We start from the raw sequence: 6,220 nt of genomic DNA, 5'->3' as shown, positions 1-6,220 counted from the left end.
TTTTAACAACTAATTTTAATATTTTTAAGTTACTCTTGCAACCTCTGATCTCATGCCCTGCTGATTTAGCCTCACCCATTGAGTACAGAACTCCCACCTCACACCATGCATCTGCCACTGCAGTGCCCATGCCCAAAGCCCCTCTGCTGTTCCCCTGTCCCGTGACAAGAGGCTGACCATGGGGTTTCCCATGGGGAGGGAGATCTGAAGGCCTTAGCAACCTTATTAAAAAAAATATATCTAAAAGCAGCTCTCCTGAAAACAGGGCCAAATCACCTCACGTTTGCACAAGATTGCCGTGCACTGAAAAAAATCCAGCAGAGGCAGTTGGTAGGAAATGATAGTTCCCACAGTCACACTCTGTCCCTCCTTTGCTAGAGAGGAGCTTGTGTACAGCATGAAGGATGTTTCTTCCTTGAACCTCATTAAATCTAATTAAATAGCTTACAAAAGTATTTATGAAAACAAATTTTAAAATGGCAAAGGCATGCCAACAAGGAAGATATTTCTAATTCTGCCGGTGTCTTTTTGTGGATTTGGAGTCAGTTCAGAAGTACACACTTGGAAGGTAATTGCTGACAGCATGCAGAATCCATCAAGCTATAATTAACACTCTACTATTATTCTAATTGCCTCACTCAAGCTTCTGTGTTTTTTAATTGTAGAGCAATTTGCCAATAGAGAATTTAATTGCAATACATATTTTATACATTTTGGGACAAAGTACCATTATTTCCACTTCAGCAAAAATGTTCCTCAGTTTTTAATAGCTTGCTTTATTTTTTCCTAGGACTCCCCCCACCCTGCTCCCTGATAAAGGAATTTGATTGCAACCTCTTGTGAAATTAGTTATGATATAACATACAGGAGTGCCTGGAGGCTTCAGTTTGGATCGTGACTCTATTAAAATAGGAACTGTACATACATGTAGCAAGACACAGCCCTGAGGAGCTTGAAATCTAAACAGAGAATACAAACTGAGGTGAGAACAGAAGTATTATCCCTATTTTACAGCTGGGGAACCAGAGCCCCAGATGACTCACCTTAGGTGACCCCACACACCTGGGGTACAGCCAGGAACTCACACAAGCCCTGAACGCAGGGCACCCTTCGTCTTTAACATGAACTTGGTTTCTGCTTCCTGCTAAATAATCTCTCTGTAATATGATTTGCAAGCTAAACCCTCTAGATAACTTCTAACCATCTAGGACCTACGGTTGCTTTTCTTGAACGTGTCAGCTTTCAGCGTGAGACCCAGCGTTGCAGAGGAGCCCTGGTGAGGGTGCAAAGTGCCCCTGCAGATGGGACACGTTGGATGGATGACTAAGTAATGCCGTCAGGCTTTGTGAGGCACTGCTCAGCTTCTCCTGAGGCCAGAATGAAGGTCAGAGGCAGTGAAAATAGAAAAAGATGGACTTTAGCTCACATTGACCATCCTTGTATTTGACAATTTTCCTTCACTCCAGCCTGCTGCTTTTATCTGTAGGGCCACAAATCTCTCTGTAACAAAGTTTTTTTTCTTCTAATAATGCTCATGATGGCTTTCTACTCAAGACTGATGGTGCTGAGACTTGCAAAATGTCTGATACCCATGGCTATGACCCCTTATATTGTCACTCTGGTGCATTCAAGTGTCGATCAACATTAATATGATGGCAAGTGCTTAAAAAGGTTACAGAAGGTGTGTTGTGAGGGGACTGCACAAGATCACAATGATTATTCAGCACGACAACAGTCACATTTATACATAGGTAACAGTGGTCTCTGGTATTAGCTGCTCATGGCGAGATACGTGGTTCGGCTCCTGGCATCCAGATTGTGAGGGACAGTTTCTCTCGTACAACCAGATCAACCAAAGCATCAACATCCCAGAGGTCTGTTAGTTGATCTTGTTACACCTGATCTGCAAGGACAATTTTATGGCGTCTTGCCACCAAAATCTGGTCTCTGTCTCTCTTGAATCCCAGCCTTGCTCCTCAGAGCTCTTTTTGTTGGAACAACCTGCGAGATGTATGATGTGATCCAGAAGTGCCTAGCAGCAATGACTAACAATAACATCTCACTGCTATAATGGGTGAAGCCAATTCAGCTTAGCAGGAGGCAGCATATGACAGTGAGAACTAAAGGAAGAGATGATCAAATCAAGTTTCAGTACAGGGTCACTAGCAGTGCTGACATGAAAGTTTAGCTTGGGCTCAAACTCAAAGAGTTTGCCTTGCAATGACACAAACCTTTTTTTCTCTTAAAATCAGAGAGTGGTGCTTGAACTCTGGTCATCCAGGAACATGAAGTCTTTGATCAAGACTGGATCATGCCTAGTTATTGTGAAAGTTCACTCAGGTAGCTGCTGTCATTTCGTTTTTCACAGGCAATGAGTTAAATTGGTTTCCCAGCCTGTAACTGGCATAGGCAGTTAGCAAAAGATGGTGCAAATAGCTAGATCCAATTAACTAAATCCACTTTCTGTCACAACATTGCCCTCTCTGATCCTTTTTTTTGTTCCACTCCTGAAGGAGTTGTTTTAAAACTTTTATATAAACATATGTATCTTTATCTCCTCTTTTTAAAAGCAGACTATCTGAAAAGAATGACGGCAATTTACTGTCGAAACAGAAGGGAGAGAGAACACAGACTGTTCGCATCAGAATATTGCATGCCATTTGGATCAGCAAAATGCATGACAAGAGAGAAGATTTGGCTGTAAACCTGTGGCACTCAAGCCTGGAGCTTACACTTAATGGCTTAAAAGCATGTTTTTGTAGACAAGACCATGGACTAACTCCAAGAGCAGGAAGAAAGCTGGTAGACCTGAAGTATGAACACTGTCTGTCTGCTTGGATCATACGTTTCAGCATGACATTACCCTCTCCTAATCGTGCTCAAGATCCAAAATTCCAAAGTTTCCCCAAGCCCAGGGAGGGATTTGGCCTTGTAAGCTGGCAGGTATCGGGGTTTGCTCTTCAGATCTGAGCTTGAACTCAGATCTGTGCCGAGCCTCTGACAGCAAGAGCAGAGCTGGAGATACAACTATTCCTAACAGTGACTAGCATGATTAGCATTTATGCTATGAAGAGCTCTATTAACTGGTATAATAACTATAATTATATGGTATAACTTCATTTCGTTGCTTTCACCTCTAGGCTGAGATGGAAGCGTGAAGTTCTTGCAGCCCCAGAGGAATGTGTTAGATGAAATCATGCAAGTGGAGCTAAGAAGCTGGAATCCAGCTACAGCTGAAATAGGAGCCACCTGCCCCTGCTCAGAGAACAATAGAAAAAAATTTAGAAATATTGGAGGAGGAGTTTAACTTCTCTTTCAGGTAGGGATGCATTAAAATGAGACAATTTCTTCTCTCTGGACAAACCTCCTCTAGAAAATGCAAGAGACTTCAGGTGCATCTGAAAAATAGTAAATGCTTGCTTTATTTTACTGCAAACCCTTGCCTCAATCTAAGCAGGAAAATGAGCCACCAGCTTGCTTAACAAAAGTAGCAGGCTCCAAAGTGTTTCCAGAACAAGCTTGCGTTTCCTTGCTGACAACTGTCACCTTCCCATGAATTTCACAGCAAACAAAGCTTACTCACAATCCCCCAAAACAGCACACACCTTTCTGGGGGCTCAAAAGGTTGATAAGGAAAAACACAAATGGAGTGAGTGCAGGGTGCCCTCTCAAAAAGCTATCAAGCTGAACACTCTTTTAATAGCTGTCAAGACTTTATACTACAGATGAATGGCATCATCAGCAAGGGTGGTCTCCGCCTGGTAGTATTTTCAAGGCAAGTTCAGCTGAGAGTTGCACAAGTTACGGCTGTTCTCCAAGGTCCGGATCCCATATAGCAATTAAAGGGAGATGACTGCAGAATGACCACAGCAGCCAGACTTCGGAAGGATCCGGCAAGCAAATGCTGCCTCGCAGGTCAGAGCTAGTTTTTTCCAACTGTTGTACTTGATCTTTATCCACACTGGAAGTGGCGCAAGATACCTTGTGACAACTTTTATTGGTACTCAGTAACTGCCTCTGTGATTACCATGGGCTATTACTGCCAAACTGCCTCTTGTTACTTCATCTGACTGGAAGCTATTAGGATTTGTCCACTGCTTCAACATACTTTGATCCCTTGTTTAGAAAAGAAATCTGTTTCCTTGCTCTTGAGTGCCTCGTTCTTGGCTGGGGACTGAACTGCAGGCTGATATTTCTGTTTGGCCCTTGAAGCCAACTATTAACCACACTTCTTGTCCTGCTGGTACCACCCAGGAGTGCATCAATAGTGCAATACAAATGGCACAGTGTCATTATATGAGGAACAAAATATGTGGCAGGGCCCTGCTGTGGCTTAGAGGCTCTGAGAAGAATCTCTCAAAATATCTTAGACATCTGCCATGTGTAAAATCTCATGATTGTTCTTCAAATTCTTCTGTGGATACATCAGCTTCTCCCGCACTCCTCTCACTGTCTCCATCTGCTAACGCATGTGCTTCTTACCAGCACTGTGTGACACAAGGCCTGTTTTCCTCCACAGTTACTCTATTTTATTCAATACCTGAGGTCATTATCCTCTGGTTTGAGACATCTTAAATCACTTCCATAGCGCACAGTTGGGATGACATGAAGGATTATGACTTCATGTGGGAATAAAGAAGAGCAGATGAAGACTTAATAGACACAGATCCTGTTTTATGCCAATGCCATAACTAATTAGAAACAGTGGGGAAACAAGTAGAAGTGAACGATCTCAGACTTCTCTCAGAGTTTGCCATGGCATATGAATGGGTCTCTAGCATCATCATGCCAGCATTGCAGTAGTTGGACAACTTTGTCCACAGATGCAGTGGTGGATGTTTGGGATTTTCATAAGCTCTGTGTGTCTACAGTGACACCCGTTTCTCACACGTCTTCTCCATCTCCCACAGGATGCAAGAGACGATGGGAAGTTGCAGGGATGCATAGTGACTGTTTCTGTTATGTCCCAGGAGGATTGCATTCCTTTTGCCTTTGAGATGAGGTTTCCATCAACTCAGAAGTAAGGCATACTGCAACGTGAGACCTCCTGGAGAAGAAGTGAGATTGAATATGTTACTAACCTGTGATCTGGAGGCAGCACTGTTTAAAGAGGCACAAGATGCCTCATGCCCCTTGCCACACAACTTTAAAAAAGAGAAAAGGCACCCCAGTATCATGTAATTTTTCTCTTGTATTAGAGGAAGCTACATACAGATTTTAGTTGCACAACTGTTCCACTCCAGAGAGGACATAAGCTGAACAAGGATTTCTTTTTGCACTTTAGCTTCCTTGCTGTTCTTCAGAGGGCTACATTACTTTCTTTCTATCCCACTTGGTCAGAGCCTTTTTGTCCTGGTTACACTGGACAATAGTACCATCTGTCCTGCTTTAGAGGATGCATAACCAAACACCTTGAAGACAAAGCCACATCAACCAGCTGTCTCTGCCTCCTCACCTAGTTGGGGCAACATCATCTACTCCCCAGGGCACTGAGAGTACATTCTTGTTGAGGACAGCTTAGAGAACAAGCAATGTCCTACAGAAACCCTAAACGAGAAGGTGGAAAGTAAATGGAAAAAATGCCACTCTTACCTCCTGCTTACATCACTCTCCTGGAAAGGTTTATGCAGTTACTGACTCCAGCTGGCAGCAATGCTGTAAATAGCCACATCTCTGCACAGGTTGACTGGCATGGATGACCACAGGCTTGCTGAGAGAAGAAAGGGGAGCTGAGTTCATTTCCTTTTGCTCCATCAAGCACCACAAGATGATACACAAGACCTTAGTTATGCAAACTCTCCCTTTGAACCAAGGCTGTCTGCATGCAGTAGGGCTGCAATCTCCTCTTCACAGCATTTATGGGGTGTACCGGTGTCTCTGTGCTGTGGCTCCCTGGCTGGGCCTTTCCAGATGGGCTACACCTGTGGGGAGAAAAATCAGCTGCAGGTTATCAATTCCAATCTCATGTCCCAGGCACCAGGTTTGCTGTCCCAAGCTTTTAGCTTTCAAGGGGTCCTTGAAAGAGAAACAGTAGGCATGATGATATTGCTGGCTGTTTTGCCAGAAATACCAGAGCTGTGCTTCAGATGATTCCTTGTTCCTGGTCCTAGGACTTGTCCTTGTTTTGGGCAGAAGGGAATGCCTCTGGGGTGTGCTGGCTGCTTCTGAGTGCACAGTGGAACCTTGTGACACTTGGAATATCTATAATGATCTCAAGCTA

The 6,220-nt window shown here is 43.6% G+C and overlaps 1 long non-coding RNA gene across 1 annotated transcript; it reads right to left on the bottom strand.

The window, feature by feature from the left end:
* Positions 1-4,653: 4,653 nt before the first annotated feature.
* Positions 4,654-5,867, bottom strand: LOC110360958 (uncharacterized). Its single transcript, XR_002417222.2, has 2 exons — positions 5,593-5,867; positions 4,654-5,047 (listed from the first exon to the last, which is right to left on the bottom strand). It is a non-coding gene; the product is annotated as an uncharacterized LOC110360958 (long non-coding RNA).
* Between the last annotated feature and the right edge of the window lie 353 nt (positions 5,868-6,220).

The sequence above is a fragment of the Columba livia genome, chromosome 10 (assembly GCF_036013475.1).
Source record: "Columba livia isolate bColLiv1 breed racing homer chromosome 10, bColLiv1.pat.W.v2, whole genome shotgun sequence".
Taxonomy (NCBI): domain Eukaryota; kingdom Metazoa; phylum Chordata; class Aves; order Columbiformes; family Columbidae; genus Columba; species Columba livia.
This window is presented reverse-complemented; position numbering and strand designations above follow the sequence as displayed.